General features: G+C 32.4%; 1 protein-coding gene across 1 annotated transcript in view; it reads right to left on the bottom strand.

The window, feature by feature from the left end:
• The window catches only part of LOC118198352 (neuronal acetylcholine receptor subunit alpha-10-like), a 292952-nt gene extending 283842 nt beyond the window's left edge, over positions 1–9110 (bottom strand). Inside the window, exon 1 of the mRNA XM_085822803.1 lies at positions 8782–9110. The gene's annotated coding sequence lies outside the window, so the exon portion shown is untranslated. The remainder of the gene's footprint in view (positions 1–8781) is intronic.
• Positions 9111–18497: the final 9387 nt, after the last annotated feature.

Here is an 18497-nt window from a genome sequence, read left to right as displayed (position 1 = left end):
CCTTACTTAGTACAGGGAAGTAAAACAGAAATGTTTGCTTTTGTAGACAGTACAAAAGTTCCCCAAGAAGTGGATCATTTAATATAAATATGAGCAAATTTCCGTTATATCATCCCCCATGAAGGACTCTAGAAAATTCTTTAGAATTTTTTAACTTTAAAGCACAGCCTTCGCAGTCTTCGTCATAATCAATTAATCAGCCAACGAACCGAACTAAAGAAACTAAACTTCAATTTGCAAGATCTAGGGCAGAGGTTCTCAACCCTATGGCTCTCGGGCACCATGGCGATCGTCTAACGTGTGTCCGTTGTGCGATCACAATAAAAATGTTTTGATTTTCAATAAAATTCTATGTGAAAATGTTTTCCTTTTTAATGAAATAGAAATTACTTCCGACAATGCGTACATACCAGCACAAAGCGAAATGCGACCAATCTGCATTTTTATGCGCATTTAACTCTATCCAACTATAAATTCGCCTTAAAAAAGTAAATGGTGCCAGATGCAAAGGTTATAGAACATCCCCAACTGCGGCACTGCAAGTGCTGGCGGGTATCCCTCCACTGGACCTTCTAGTGGAGACAGAATCACTATTAGTAAGGACATTGCGCCTAGAAAATAACGCCTCTCTGTGGCAAAAGACATTCTACCATACAGACTATGCGAAGCGCAAGCCGATCATGCTTGGACACCCTGCAGATACTGATTTATCGCACACAATATACATGCAATACACGCCGCCAAATGAGAAGGTATTTGCTATTTGTACAGATGGGCCAAAGACGGAGAAAGGCACAGGCTGCGCCTACTGTGTACTCCAAGAAGGAGAAGTGGTTAAAACTTTGGAAAGACGACTGGCAGACAAAAATACCGTCTTTAAGGCAGAGCTTCTTTCAATAAAAGCAGCCATCAATTTGGCAAAATATCAATTAGGATTAAAGGTCAACATATATAGCGACTCTGCCTCAAGTTTGGAGTCCATCCGAGGACACAAGACAAGGAGTCCTTTGGTGCAAGATATTTAGAAAATTCTTCTAGGTATCCCACCAGATGACAGACCTATCCTGATCTGGGTTCCAGCTCATGTGGGTATTACTGGCAACGAAGCGGCGGACCTGCTTGCGAAATCTGCTGCCAATGACTCCAGTAGATTGAAAAACGCAGTAAGTGTTCCGCAGTCCTGTTTAAAACAAAACCACGCTCAATAGCCTTTTTCAAGAATGGCAGAAAAGATGGGAAAGGGAAAGCACAGGCAGGAGAACCTACAAGTTCTTTCCAAAAGTCACGTGCTCAGTTAATACATACAGCGGAGCACAAACTCAATTCTACACTGGCCATGGTCCCTTCCCACATTACCTTAAGAAATTCGGCATACGAGCATCAGATTTGTGTGAATGTGGTGCGGTAGGTGATGCAGATCACTTCCTCTTCAACTGCCCACAAACCGATAAACTGCCTTTAAAAATGCCAAGCAGTGAATGCTGGCCGCAATGGGCGGAGAATACCCGCGGCAACAAGCAGACGAAAACTAAAATAGAGGAGGTAATCAGGCTTTGCTCAGCAAGATACTAAGAAATTCTCCCCCTCTCTTGAGAATTGTATCTTCGCAGCATAATTTTAATAGCAATTCAAAATACTACAACAACTGAATATCAACACTAGGAAAATAGCTCACCACGTAGAATAATAACAGGACTGTAAGAGCAAAACTATTGTAATGTAAGCATATTATTATCCAGTTTGTATGTACTTGATAAAAATAATATTGTAAAGCAGTTTAAATGATATTGAAAATCCAGTCAATGTGTAAATGAATTACAAGTTTAATTTTGATTATCTCAGTAAAAGTATTGTAAACATGAATCCATATAATGTTTAAATGTACACATAGATGTCATGATTTTATGTATCTATCATATGTAACTTGTACAAGACAATGATTGTAATCAACATACTATCTATGCTTATACACAGGCCTTGTATGCCCATGTAATATTTATATGTATATTTTTACACGGAGGAAATTTTCCCTTCTGCCAGGATGACTACTAATACTGTAAGACTTTTACAACAAAGTCAGGTCAGTGGTTATCTCAGGCGGCGCTCAGCCGTCCAACAGACATTCTAAACTGTGCTTTTAGGGACAAAAAAGGTAGCGGATCCCTGATCTCGGGTGTTACTAACTTCATTTCATATCATTTTGAAAAATAAGGAATTTGTTAAGATATTTTTTCCCCGTACATACTGAAAATGCTTTATTGAGTAATCATAGTTTTTAGTTAGAAAAGTGCTTCAAAGTGCGTATGCAGAATCTGAAAATAGTTTACAACATAAACTTAAACTGTTTATTATTTATACGTTGCTGAGGGTGAAACCTTTAGCAAATATGACGGTTTTAGGCATTTAGTGAATGACCGTGACGTAAAATACGATTCATGCATAGATGGGTTGCAAGCAAAACAAAGAACGTTTCGATTCACTGGTTGTAAGATATCAGAAAGTCTGTATCTCTGTATCTGCTGATTAAAAGTTATTCTTCAAGATATATTTCAGTGCAGATTCAATGGAGCTAATTTTCAACTAGTAGCCGAATAAGATTTATAGTTGAATGGGGAGAAGCACATCGTGCAGATTACGATATCAGTAACAAAGTGGGGATGCGTTTTACAGTTTTTGAAAATTTCATTCGAAAATGAGATCAGAAAACGAAAAATGTCACATACTCGATTTTATTGCTTGAAAATGTAATATCTGTGGTTTTGCTTCTTAAAAGCTACACGAACAAACTTTAATCATCGAAAATATTTATCATCAACAGATTAAAGATAGTTTATCCTGATGAAATGGGAAAAAGCTCTTACAGATAACGGCAGTAATAAAATGAAAACAGTGTTTCTCAAAGTGTGGTCGCGACCCACATTCTCAGAGTCACTGTTTTATTTTATTACTACCGATTTTTATAAGAGAATGGGAAGACAATTTTAGTTGGACAAAACAAGGTTTTGTCAGAAGACAATTTTCGGTGGGTTGAAAAAAATCTGAAATAGTCTTTTACTAATTATGTAATTACACACACTTCCTTTAATTATGAATTTATTTATAATTGCCAATTAATGGTTAATAGCTATACATTTTTATTTTTTATTTCTTCATTATTACAATATTTGTTTCTAGAAAACTCCTTTCTTTCATTATTCTCTTTTTCTCAGCAACTTTCGAGTCGTTGCTAATAAAGGACTCTTAACTGCATCATTTTAAAATTTCATTTATAAGATATTTCTCCCGCCTTCCTAGTAAGCCTTCGTGGTGTAGTGGTCAGCACATTCGAGAGGTCCGTGGTTCGAGTCCCGGCGAAGGCATTACTCATTTTTCATCTCTCTTGCTTTAAAAAAAAAATCCCTAATATCTCCCGAAATAAAAGGGTGGTGGATGATGATCCTCTACAACCAAAATTTGGCGATTGGGTCGACTAACCCCCAGTCACCCTTTAAAAGGGGTAGTATATTAGGTATTTCTTCTCCTCCTTAGCATGCCTTCGTGGTGTAGTGGTCAGCACACTCGGCGCATATTCGAGAAGTCCGTGTCCCGGCGAAGGCATTGCTCATTTTTCATCTCTCCTGTTTTCAAAAAAATACCTAATGTCTCTACAGTGCCACCAGAATTAAACAGGGTGGTGGATGATGATTTTCCAGAACCAAAATTTGACGATTGTGTCTCCTAACCCCCAGTCGCCCTTTAAAAGGGGGAGTATATAAGGTATTTCTCCCGCCGTCTTAGCATGCCTTCGTGGTGTAATGGTCAGCACTCTCGGCGCGTATTCGAGAGATTCATGGTTCAAATCCCGGCGAAAGCATTGCTCATTTTTCATCTCTCCTGCTTTCAAAAAATGCATAATGTCTCTACACATTCATGTCAAATGTTCTTACATAATGCTTATTACGCGTATAATTTTTCATACTGAAACTCAAATAGCCAATGCGAGATTGTAAAGTGAAACTCGTGTTGCTTTAAACACGTCTTTCATCTAAGAACACGTTCCATTCTCTTTCCGCTTTCGTAATGTCAACTTACTGCTTAACACCACCAAAGGTGACTGCTGTCCTGATCTTCCCAAGGAAAAAAAAAAAAAAAAAAAACTAATACGCTCTACAACTTTATAAGAAAGAATTCTTTTTGCCTGAATGTTTTTTTCCTTATTTCTTAAAGGAAAATTTTGTTCGGAACACGTCCAAGTATGTGGAACACATTAATGACGTATACCCATTCTAAATACTGTGTATTTACTTCTAAATACTGTGTATTTAGAAGTAAACTTGAACAGCATCATTAATTTCAAACTCGAATAAAAAACGCTAGAACGCTTTTTAGCAAATTCATTTAGCAGACATCATCTTTTATTATAACTCTAATTCTAAGACTTTTGTTTCCCTTTCTGTATCTTCCGTATCCAATTTTTTTATGCTGATGGTTTGTCACAGTAAATTTTCTATCATTTTTTATGTCATCGGAATTTGACGATAATTTTTCGTCCATTTACATATCAGAAAAAGAAAATGGTAACTACATCTTCTTTTATGTGATCAGTACCAGTAAACTAATAAAACAATGAGAAAATTACACAAAATAACAGATAGAAAACAGAAACAAATAGCTAAATAAACGTTACTTGAGCAGGGTATTTAATGGTGGATTAAGTGGTCGTAAATATTTCTCTTTTCTATTCTTAAAAATCGTTACGCGCTTTGATTGTCGCAGTTAGTGTCAAGAAGGGTAATTTTAATACTCTCTATTCCTTATTCTTTACGGAGTAAATGATCTCTTAAAACCCATATTCCGATAAGGTAGCGATGAAAGAATGCTATGATATGAAACTGTTTCTTAAAATGAAAATAAAAGTAAAATTCCCTGTAAGTAACGCTACCGAGCTGTTAAATTAGTGATTTTCTTATACCTGGTGGTAAATTAAAATATGGAAAATTTGAAAATGTAAAAAATGTAGGAAATAGGAAACACAAAAGAAAATCTGAAAGCTTTCAGATTTTATATTGCACCGAAAGGGGCGTTTTTCACTGTACTCGTAACCGTAAAAGCTGTATTGTTTTAAATCGGCACAATCTCGAGTGCATGCCTTCAAATAACAATGTCTGAAGTTTCATTTTGATTGAGCGGATAGATCGCTAGGGGTTCACGCTTTTTATGACCACCCTGTATGTGCTTGGTATTTTGGCATCACCTTACATACTCCGTTAGCTCGGATGAAAAATACAGTACGTTCGAAAACTTTTCATGTATTAGTACCACATGCACAGTACGGAATATCCACTTGCCCGTATTCCATAGTTCTTCACGTATTTTCCCCTTTAGTACAACATTCTGAACCGTTTAAAAAATTCACATAATTTGCCTCTTCCCCTATTTTACATACTTTCGTTTCTGAGGGTAATTTATTAGTAAACTGTAGTCCTTTGAATATTTTTATTTTTATTCAGGTAAATCTATTTGGATTTTTGTAATAGACATTTCATCTATTTTATTTCCACTTCCATTTTTGGTTGCTATCGGCCGCACCAAAAGTATATAAATCTACATGTATATGTACCCCCTGTTACTCGGCTCAGTGAGCTCAGGTTTTTTTTTTATTTTTATTTTTTTATTTTGTTCATATATGTTAATTAGTTGTGCATTTTTTGCTTTAAAAATGGTTGAACTATGTTGTTCTTATCTTCTCGTTAAGATTTTCATGCCTTTAGTTAATGTGCATACAATAGCTGTAGAATTATCAACAATTTAAAAACTTTTAATTTGCGGCTAAGCCTAATTTTTGCTTACCATAGCAGCCATATTTGTTTACACTTGAAACTTAGCAGAATAGAGAATTAAGTGTCTTTCTTGCAATGAGTTTAGAAACTTGGAACAATTTCATGAGGAAAAATGTTTTTATTTATTTTAAGCTTGACAGAAAGCTTTCTTATAATTTGCCATAATTTGTAAAATTTTCTTTCAATTGTGTTGCATAAAAAGTGTAATAAAATTACCCTAGTGGTTATGAATATAGCAAATCACCACAAAAGAATCCTAAATGCCGATGCAAATAATTTATTTCTAAGTATTTAGAAAAAGTTTATGTATAAAATAATCTAAATAATTATCAAATAAGTCGATACAATCGATAATTCCTTAGATTTTCCTTCTTAAGTTTTAAATCAAGAGCTGGTTTTATTAGGTGAAATTATAACAGATCATCATGATCAAATCGTAGATGCAACGTAGATTTATGCATGTAAATGTAGATGTAATTTATTTATTTCTAAACGTTTATAGTCTAAACGTTTACGTTATTATTACTTAAAATTTTCTGTACTTAGCTTTTAAATCCAAAACATTTTTTTTTTTTTCCTGAAAAGAAAAAGGAAATAATGATGTAGTTGTACAATTGGTAAAATGTGTAGAAAGTTAAAAATAATTCAAATCTTTTAGAATTTTACTTTGTGATATTATAATAGGCTGATTTTCGTAGGAATCAGCCTATTATAATAGTAAATTTGAAACTGACTACTGAGTTGTTAATGAAACTAGAAGTGGTACAGGCCTTAGTTAATAATTCGTAATTAAATTATCAAATTAAAAGGCTTTACGATATTTTTTATCTCCGTTTCACACATATTTAAATAAAGTTTTTACTTTGGAATTTCCAAATGCAGTTTTAAAATACTATTACTAAACCATTAATAAACACAGAAGTTAACTACGTAAGCTGGAAATTGCAGAAACAAAAATATCTGACGTCGAATAATGTTTTCTTAGATTTAAAATTTCAAAATTTTAACTATGGACATGACTGAGAAATGATTTTGAACTAATGAAACATACATACAATTTGAACATGCATATATTAATGTGAAAAAACTTGTTTTAAGAATAAAAGGCTTAACAAAGTTAATAATTAAAATTCATTGCATTAAGATATTCATAAACAGCTTTAAAATACCACTCAGTAGTTAATACATAGAAATTTTTTATGGTAATTATCATAAAATACCTGCATACAATTATAAAAAGGAAATTAAATATTTATAAATAATTAGAAAATTATATTTTTGTTAATTTAATTCCTTTAATTTTTTTTCTTTATGTTTAATTTTGGTAAAGGATAATGTAAATTATCCATGGAAATAATGTCTGCCTTCAAGAATATAAATGTAAAGTAAAAAGAAAATCATCAAAAGTGTCAAAATAGATCAAATTGAAATAATCAATGAAAAATTTATTAAACCTAAAAAAACTTTAAATTGGAAAAAATTTACAGTTTTAAAGTAACATATAAATACGTAAAAAAATTTTAATTAGAAAGTATTTATGGTTTTAAAGTAACATATAAATACGTAAAAAAATTTTAATTAGAAAGAATTTACAGTTTTAAAGTACGTAAAAAAATTTTTAATTAGAAAGAATTTACAGTTTTAAAGTAACATATAAATACGTAAAAAAATTTTAATTAGAAAGTTTTTATGGTTTTAAAGTAACATATAAATACGTAAAAAAATTTTTAATTAGAAAGAATTTACAGTTTTAACGTAACATATAAATACGTAAAAAAATTTTAATTAGAAAGTATTTATGGTTTTAAAGTAACATATAAATACGTAAAAAAATTTTAATTAGAAAGAATTTACAGTTTTAAAGTACGTAAAAAAATTTTTAATTAGAAAGAATTTACAGTTTTAACGTAACATATAAATACGTAAAAAAATTTTAATTAGAAAGAATTTACAGTTTTAAAGTAACATATAAATACGTAAAAAAGTTTTAATTAGAAAGTATTTATGGTTTTAAAGTAACATATAAATCCGTCAACATTCCTTAGCCCTTTGACTACGAATAAAAAGAATTACATTATTTTCTATCCAAGTGAACGAAATATGTCATAAATAAGGTAAATTTGGGATTTTGGAAAACGGATTTCAAGCCAAAAGCACATTTTTCCCAGCGGTAGTTAATGGTGGGGTACATATCTCCCACACGTAGCAATCGACTTACTGTAAGCACACCTATTATTCTGGACAACTTTATTATATGAAATAGATTTTACATCGTATGGTATCGGGTAAATCATTCTTTTCATAACCCAACATTACACATTGGGAACTCACATTTGTTCTTTTCTCTATGTTCATTTGTGTACAATGAGTACAGCGGCGTCTTAATTTTCCAAATATTGGAAGATGATTCCCAACATTCGGGAGATTCTAAGTACTTTTTTAACCCACCAGTAATTTTTAAACTTTTAGTGGGACATGGATGTCTCGTTAGTAGTCAAGGGGTTAAGAAACAAGATTTTTTAAAAAAAATCAGTTAATAATAAAAAAATACAGTGTCTATCAAGATAATTAAGATCAATGAAAGTAATTACAACAAAGAAATTTAAAAATTATTCTTGAAATTTTCCTTTTGAAAATTTTAAATTCCTTTTGAAAATCCTTTTGAAAATTTCAGTTTATATGATTTGAAATGGAACTATCAGCCGTCTAATATTTCATAATAGAACATATTTTGACGATATGAAACGATTTTAAACTCGACAATAAATCTTTAAGCATAAAATAATTAAGTAGCTACAAATAGAAATCTTTTAATCGAAATGATTATTCAATTCATACATTATTATTTGTGCATTTATTATATATATCTATACGTGAAATAAAGCAAAAAAGTAAAATAAATAAATACAGTGAAATACAAAATAAAGCAGAAAGCGTCCTCTAAGACAAAAAAAGTACTTACTGTATCAAAATAGTTTGCTAAGAATTAAACAACGCCAGTAAACGCAAGTTTCAGAAGTTTTCTAACAACTTTCACCACAGATTTATTACGCTGTTTTTAATACGTCAAAAACTTTTACCACAAATCAAATACAAAAACGCTCCCCAGTTCTTTCAGCTACTGAATTACGAAAGAATGCATAATAATTAACATGAGACACTTTTGGGACACCGCCAGTCCTTACAGTTCAATCCCCAAGCAACAAGCGATGCAGAAAAGAGTGAAGAGGAAGATCCTCCACTCCGGAGGAAGATTTTGGGAATGGTTCTCTCGCTGTGCCCTCAAATCATGGACTGAGGGAGGTTCGAGATTAGGGTAGGGACTTTATTGACTGTATTGTGGGTAGGATCGCGGGGGTGTAGGAGACGACGCCGATTCCAAGCAAAGACGAGGTTGGTACCTTTTCTTCTGCTCTCGTTTTACAAGCATGTTAATGTATAGCCACTGGGGGGGGAAGGAAGTGATGCAAGTAGGGTAAGATTATGGACCAGGCAATTTAGGACTCTGCCGCAGTTCAGTAGCTAACATGATCATAAAAGTTTTATATATATTTTTTTTTATTTTTACAATATGTGCATGTGAAAAAAATTTCCCCTTACTCTCTCTCTCCGATTCTTTGCAGAAAGCAGTAAAAGTACAACGTTAGAAGATCCGGCCGGGATTGAATGCTGCGATGTAAATTAATATGTTGTAAGGTTTATTCTAAGTTTTTAACAGTTAATGTTTGGTTTAAGCCACTTTCCTGTCGCTTCTTAATTTCAGCTTACAATTTCCCGCCAGAACGTGTTTTTAGAAGCGCGTTTAAATGGCAAATGAAGGAAGAAGTATTTAAAGTTGAAGTTCTACTGACTTCGTTACAGAGCCAGAGATTCTGACTAACGCGCGTTCGAATTTTAGACTTCTTTCTCTCTAAGCTATTTTTACGATCGGCGGTACTTTAGGCCCTTGATAGCTTCGTCGTTAGTTAGCGTTAAGGGGCCAACTCTAGTAGAATATTGATAGCTTCGGCTTAGTTAAGTTTAGTTAAATTTTACTTCTTAGCATTCCTCAGTTCAAGCCCAAATGGAGGCTTTGCTGTAAACTCCACGAAGGAGTCGACCTTTAAATTTATTTTGAATAATAAACGGTATTTAACTCTTCTTGAGTACTGCTCTTTGTCTACTGAACTCAGCGATTATTCGCTGAGTTCTTAAGGTCCCTCATTTTTAGTTGTAACTCAAAGGTTGGAATCTTACAATGCAAAGGCGCGAGCATTTAAAAGCAAAGTTTTCCAAAAAAAAACACATATCCGATTTTTACCCTGCAAATACTGTATTTCGACGTTTATTTTCACCATTTTTACTTCCTTGTACGAAGTAAAGGAAGTAGTATAATCACGAAAAATACCGGGTATCATATTTCGACGAAAATATCCATTTTGAAAGTTATCGGATGTAATTTAATGATGCCTTTGCGTGACATCTGTACGTAAGAACAGGATAAAGGACTCTTTTACCCCAAACGAATTACAAAATTGATTTAAAATGGATTGAAAACAGGTTTTCTTTTCTCGTGGCTGTCTGTATTTACATACTTATGTGTGTATCTCCTACAACTCAAAAACGAGTAGCCTCAGACCGTTGACATTTTCTATATATATTCGCTAATAACATGCAGTTGTACACCTCCTGTTATGGTAGCAATCGGCCGCAACGAAAGTATATAAATATATATATATATATATCCCCTCTGTTACTAGGCTCAATGAGCTCAGCTTTTTTTATTCTTATATGTTGGTAAATTGTGCCTTTTTTACTTCCTTGTACGAAGTTAAAAAGGAAGTATTGTAATCGCGAAAAGTTTCAGGCAACATATTTCAAAGAAAATATCCATTTTGACCGCTATCGAATGCAATTTAACAATGGTTTTGCGTGATATCTGTGCGTAAGGACAGAATAAAAGACACCTTTCCTCCAAAAAAATTATAAAACCGCTTTAAAATTAATTCTGAAGAGAATTTTTCGTGGCGTCTGTACGAACGTATGTACGTAGGTACGTACGTATCTCGCATTACTCAAAAACTAGTAGCCTCAGAACGTTGCAATTTTGTATATAGGACTGCTATAACATGTAGATGTGCACCTCATATTTTGGTTGCAATTGGCCACCCCAAACGTATATAAATATATTTTTATATATATATTTACGCTGTTACCCGGCTCACTCATCTCAGTTTCTTTACTCTTATATGTTTGTAAATTGTACATTTTTTGCTTTAAAAATGATTGAATTATGTTTTTTTATCTTCCGGTTAAGGTTTTTATGCCTTTCGTAATATTTTCGGAAGCAATATTTGTACAATTATCAACACTTTAAAAGCTGTTTAAGTGCGGTTAAGTTTTAAATAACATGTCGGACATATTTGTTTACATTTGAAACAGCAGAATTGTAGATTTGTTGCCAATCTAGAGAGACTAAGCTTCGCAACACAAAAATAACGCCTTCATTTATTATTGCGAATTAAATCATGCTTAATCCTTTCTGGAATAATTTTTTCGAGGAAATAAGTGTTTAAGATTTACTTAGTAATTTTTAATGCAGATATTTTGAGTTTTTATGTATTTTTGCCTTGTCGCGAAGGGAGAGCTTAATTAATTGAATGAGAAATACTCAATCGTCTGTGAAAACTGTTTCTTTTCTGTTTTGTTTGCTTAATTTCTTTCATACATCGTTTCAGCTTTATTATAGTATTTGAATAGAAAATGTGGCAACGATAATTCTTAATTAAAATGAAATTCAAGAAAAAATGCGTATAATTTAATATTTCGTACAAGGAAGTCATGTGGTGTACACATCAAATTTTTTCTTTAGAAATGATTGAATTATGTTATTCTTATCTTTCGGTTAAGTTTTTATGCCTTTAGTTAATCTGTACGCAATAGTTGTAGAATTATCAACAAATTAAAAGTTGTTTTAAGTGCGGCTAAGCCTAATTTTTGTTGACCATAGCAGCCGTATTTGTTTACATTTGCAACTTAGCAGAATAGTGAATTACGTCTTTCTGCACCTTCAGTGTCTTTCTGCCGAAAGGAAACTTTTAGTTTTGTGCACCGAAAAATCTGCCTTCTTACCCGCTGGCCGAATGGCCTTGTTTTTGAGTAGAAAGTGTAATTTTAATAGTATTTTTTTTTTTTTTTTAGAATTGTTTGAAGTGCATTCGGTGTTTTATGTTTTTATATATCTGTGAATTTTTTGTGTATTTTTGCCTTGCCGCGAGAACTTGCGCGAGTTGAGAATGGAACTAATTAAATGAGTAATATACCTATATGAAATTCGAGGAAATAAGTTTAAATAAAATGCAGGAAAAATGCGTAAAATTTAATATCCCGTACAAGGAAGTCATGTGGTGTACACATCAGATTTTCTTTTCAATTAATTTTATCACCCGAAAGTCCAGAGGAGAAAATTATGCGAGTAATTCAATTTCCGAAGAATGCGAATATGGTAAGAGCATAACAAATGAAAAGCAGTCATCAGTAAATTATCTGATAATTATCACAATATTATTCATTTAAAAGAAACTTATATTCCAATAATAACACATAGTAATATTAAGATTACAATATCTGACGCTAACTAAGCAACACGGCATTGCCTTTTAAAGTCCAGAGGCCCCTAATTTGAATGAGTCTTGCCCGCTGTTCCTTAGACGGACGTCTGAGGAACAAAGGGGATTAGGACGAAAAAAAGACCCGTATTTCGAAAGATTGAAAACTTCAGCACTAGATAAATGATATAATGAGCTGGAACGTAAATAATAAAAGTAAGGTGAAATCACATACAGTAAGACCCCGCTTAACGCTGTTTCGTTTAGCGCTGTTTCGGTTTAGCGTTCTTTTATTTCAACCCGGGGATTCTCCGAAATTGTGCGCAGCGCTAGGTTTCCAAATAACATATCCGAAACAGTGTAGTTGTGTTTCTTGCTTTTTATCATTTGAAACAACATTTGTTGACATTATTGTAAGTTTAAATTTGATATATAATACTATAAAGATTAAGTGTATACAGTGACAAATATTATGTATGATCTTTAGTTTTTATCATGGGTGATAATACGAGTAAAACACAAGAAAAGAAAGCAACCAGAAAAAGCATTTCACTGGAAACTCAAATGCAAGTGATTAGAAGATTAGATTCTGGTGAACGTCAATCTCAAATTAGCGCTGCATTGATTTTGGCAACTTCAACAATAAGGACAATTCTTAAGAATAAAGAAAAAATACCGTCATCGGCAACCGCAACTACGTCGAGCTCTGCAACTAGAATTACCCGTTCTAGAAATAACATTATAGAGGAAATGGAAAAACGACTGTCTATATGGATTGACGACGAAATTGAACGCAATATGCCATTAAGCCAATCTATCATAATGCCTTCTTGACAAAAAGGCAGAAAATTGGAAACACAGAATAGACTGAATGATCTGACTGAGAATTTTATTTGTTTTTAAAAGTATATGCGTTTATATTGTTTTTATTTTTGTAAGAAATAAATGTTTGATTTTATTTTTATTAAAAAAACATTATTAAATTTAATGCCTAACATTTTTATCCGTCTTCCCCGAACCCCATTATTTACATGTTAAGATAGCCTCGCTTAGCGCTGTTTCGCATTACGTTCTACTTCGATAGAACGTATCCCCCGCGTTAAGCGGGGTCTTAATGTACTTGGAAATTTACTTAAGCGTAAGAATGCCTATCATTTCCGTGTATCTCAGGAAGAAAGTGCACGAACGTACGAAAGTGCAAGTACGTTTCAAATAATAAATGAAAAAATAAATTTTATTCATTTTTTATCGGTCTTGTGCGTTCAATTTATTGCGAACCCACGCAACAATACTATTTGAGAATACTAAAAAGCAATTTTGATTTTTATTTTAAAAAAATTAATCAAATTTATTTTGCTAAAAAACTTCGAAAATTCTAAAAATTTTAAGAAAATTTTTTTATTATTATTTTTAAACTTTTCACATTCAGATCTATAAGGTTAGGTATTATTAAAGAAACAAGTTAGTTGTACAGCTTGGGAAAGTTTAAATACTCTACCTTAAATAGAATTTTAGAAAAATATACTGTAGCCTTAAAAACCGCATTTTGAGAAAAGGCAAAAAACACTGTGTGCATACCCACAATGCTTAAAATGTACTATTTTTAAAGCTTTAACGGCACTATAATCATTTTGTTTTAACATTTCCGCATCAATTGTTCTCTGTTTTATCATTTTAATTTTCACTCTGATTTTGAGAGATTTAAAAAACTTAAGGATACTTTTCGGACTCGAGCCTCATCAGTTTTTTTCAATGAGCATTTCATATTACGGCCCGGTTCAAATCCAAATATTTTAGAACGTTTGTACGGTTGTAAACCCCAATGTTAAAATAAATTAACAGCATCTAAAACGCCTATTATCAAAGCAGTTATCGAGACAAAAACGGTTTTAGGTAAGCGTTCCCATAAACCAATGGTTAAAACGCTCATTTGGGTTCTGTGTTCTACAATGTGTGCATTTGCACGAAAGTTTTCTATCAGAAAAAATGGAGAAATGTATCTGAAAAATGTAGTTTGGCTACTCTAGAAAGAAAGGACCAAAGGGTAAAATAAAAAGAGGATTTGTTCTTTTCAGTGAGCAAGAATGCTGAAAAATGTGAAAAACGTATGTACTCTTACACGAGGTGTCGGTGTGCCTAAGTTTGTTTACATTTTTAAATACCATATTTTAGGACCTTATGTATTCCAAACCTATACAAATTATATATTATGGAATCATCCGAGTCTACTCTATTTCTTAAGACTATAATTGGAAATACGAAAATTTGACCCATTTTATGAGCCCTTAAGAAACTTTCTAAACGTGTGATTTCACCTTACTCTTATTATTTACGTTCCAGCTCATTGTGTCATTTATCTACTACTGAAGTGTTCGATATCTTTCGAAAAACATTTCTTTTTCTTACAATTTTTTTTTTTTTTTTTGGGGGGGGGGTCCTATTATTCCTTCGTTCCTCCGATATCCGTCTTGAGAACAGCGGACAAGACTCATTCAAGTTAATGGTCCCTGAACTTTAAAAGGTAATGCCGCGTTGCTTAATTATATAGTATTTTACAGCACGATGATTAGGTTGGCTGTCAATGCTGAAAATCGCAAATAATGAATTCGAATTATTGAGGAATTATGACATGTTTTTAATAGTAGACAAAGGAAAGAAGAGAGGTATAGCTCAAAAAATAAATGTATAAAAATCTGATGTGTACAAAACATGACTTCCTTGTACTGAATATTAAATTATGCGCATTTTTTCTTACATTTCATTTACACTTATTGGATTGAATTAAATCTACTTCGTCAATAGCGCATAAACCACAATAGAATAAATGCACGCTTTAAAATTCACTGTATTTGTTTAACATAGCGATACTCTGGCACTAGGTTCACTTAAAAGCGTTATGTTTCATTCATATTATAACTCAGAAGGCACCAAATTTATATCATTTGAAGAATTATCTGATCGTTAACCCATGTTTTACTCAAATACTATAATAAATCTAGAACGACGTATAAAAGAAATTAAGCAAACAAAACAAAAAAGAAACAGTTTCTTTTGACATACATAAAAACTCAAAATATATATATTAAAAATTACGAAGTAAATTTTAAACACTTATTTCCTCGGAAAAAAATATTCATGAAAGCATTAAGCATGATTTAATTCGCAATAATAAATGAAGGTGTTATCTTTGTTGTTGCGAAGCTAAGTTTCTCTAGATTGGCAACAAATCCACTAGTCTCCTGTTTCAAATGTAAACATCAATGGCCGCCATTAAAAACAGGCTTAGCGGCAATTAAACAACTTTAAAATTTTTGATAATTCTAAAAATATTGCACACAGATTTACTAAAGCCATAAAATCCTTAACCGGAAGATAAAAACAACATAATTCAATCATTTTTAAAGCAAAAAATGTACAATTTACAAACATATAAGAGTAAAGAAACTGAGATCACTCAGCCGGGTAACAGAGTGGATATATATATAAATATATTTATATTCGTCTGGTGCGGCCGATTGCAACCAAAATACGAGGTGCACATCTACATGTTATAGCAGTCTTATATACAAAATTTCAACGTTCTGAGGCTACTCGTTTTTGAGTTATGCGATATACATACGTACGTACGTACAGACACCACGAAAAATTCTCTTGAAAATTCATTTTAAAGCAGTTTTATATTTTTTTTTGGAGGAAAAGAGTCTTTTATTCTGGTCATACTTACAGATGTCGGACAAAAACATCGTTAAATTGCATTCGATAGCGGTCAGAATGGATATTTTCGTTGAAATATGCTGCCTGAAACTGTTCGCGATTACAATACTTCTTTTTTACTTCGTAAAAGGAAGTAAAAAAATTAACGATAAAAATAAACCATCTCGTTTAATAGATGCAGTAATTTTTATGGATTTGCTTGCTATGACTCAGTATTCACCATATGGTGGGATTAAGTGAAGAAATAACAAAGATTGGCTTAATAAAATGGATTATTCAGATATGGGGTATGTTTTAGAAACTGATTCAAAACTGCTACATGATAAACATTCAAATATGCTTTTAGGCCCTGAAAGTAGAATTCCAGATGGCTCTAAACAAGCTAAATTACTGACAACTTTATATGGTAAAAAACACTATGTTCTGCATTATAGAAACTTGAAACAATATCTGAAAATTGGAAAAAGTTCATAAAGTATCAGAATTTAAACAATCACCTTGGTTAAAGAAATGTGTAGATGTGAATACAGAAAGGAGAACTAAAGCTAATAACGTTTCTGTAAAAGCTGTAAACTGGTGAATAATTCTGTGTTTGGGGAAAAAACGGAAAACGTTAGAAAAAAACTTACGTGAGTTTATGTTGTAATAATGAAACATTTTAAAAATTAATTGCTATATTTGACGAAAATTTAGTTGCTGTTCATATGAATAAAAATTCACTCACCTTTAATAAACCAACATATTGTTACGTTCTACGGATTCGTGGATTTAGAGTGTTTGATGACAGCACTTGATAAAGAACGAAAACACAATTTATTAGCCAGTAATACTCAGGACAGTTCCAAAAACACGTTTACAGCCGTCAAAAAACTACGACGAACAAGTTGAAGCAATCAGCAACGCAGCCTTCAGGCTAGAACTGTGAAGACAGCTTCACTGCAAGGCAGTAAAGTGCAGCTGCCGACTTGGTTCTGTCGCTCTCAAGCTAATCCCTGAACTCAACACACTACTACTGAGCTCAACATACTCCACATACTCTCTCGATAAACTGCGACTCGGCATAGTCAGAGTTTATATAGCTTTTGACCTGCCTTCAAGAACATTCTGGAGTAAACAGGTAAGAATTCGTTCTAAAAATTTCTCGCTCCGTCTATGGCATATCACCAATTTTGTGGCCAAATAGGCGACTTCGCGCCAAATCTGGCAATCCTGCCTCTCCTTGCCATTTTCTGGCAACCCAAAACCCGCTTTGCGGGGAAGCTATCTTACCGCTGCTGAGCATTTCGTAACTATGTTGGAATGACAGGATTATATTTATTAGACAACTTCGGTTTGATTAGAAATTTGCAAAATGCGATAGATTGGGAAAATATTTCAAAATGTCAAGTGTTATCAGAACCTTTTTTTTTTTTTTTTTTCAGAATAAAAACAAAAAGTAGACTGGCATATTATTTGTGCATATCAAAGACTATCAGAAAGATTTATCGTCGAGAATAAACATTTAATTCATTGGGTTATCATTTCTATATGTCAGTCATTATCTGATAAATGTATAATCGAAAATGCTTCTAAAGGAGACAAAGAAAATTTCAGAATATCAAATATTGAGTGATAGTTTCATTATATAGAACGTAATATGCTGGTTTATTAAAGGTGACTGAATTTGTATTCATATGAACAGAAACTAAATAAATATTCGTCAAATATAGCAATTAATTTTTAAAATGTTTCATTATTACGACATAAACTCCCAAAAGTTTTTTTTTTTTTTTTTCTAATGTTTTTTTTTTTCCCAAACATTGAATTATTCACCAGTTTATACCTTTTGATATTGGTTCCTATGAATAGATATTGGTTCTTAGATATCAAATATTATCAGAATGGAAAGTACTATAGATGATGTACTATGCTTAATGATGTTATAGACTAGAATGAGGTTTCCAAATATACTTCCAAAACCTTTTACATTTAAGTATGTGGATAAAATAAAAGATTGTGACGTCATATTAAAACAGGTATGTCAGAAGAATTTGCGAATATTATAGTCAAGAAAATGGTTTTAAAGCATTTAGCTAAAATTTATCTAACTTGTATTCTTACTTTTTTATCTATCATCCATTTTTATACGTTCTTTATCTTCATCCATAATTTTTACCTTTTTAAAAATATGTTATCCTCAATTACCACTAAAAACTCTCAAAATAAATTTCAAGTACATATGGCACCCATTTGTTTTTAAATTTTCCATCAGTCTTTCATTCTGCATTTGCAAAGGCTTGAGACATTCCGTTCTGGGAGTGTTCTTTCGCCAGCGAAACTTTCTTTTACTGAACATAGAGAGTTAAAAAAAGCCTTAAATGTTGGATACTGCTCTGAA

Source organism: Stegodyphus dumicola, chromosome 8, assembly GCF_044657685.1.
Source record: "Stegodyphus dumicola isolate Sdum_Otavi_A_Nest chromosome 8, ASM4465768v1".
NCBI lineage: Eukaryota > Metazoa > Arthropoda > Arachnida > Araneae > Eresidae > Stegodyphus > Stegodyphus dumicola.
Note: the sequence above shows the minus strand (reverse complement) of the source record. Positions and strands in the feature narration are given on the sequence as shown.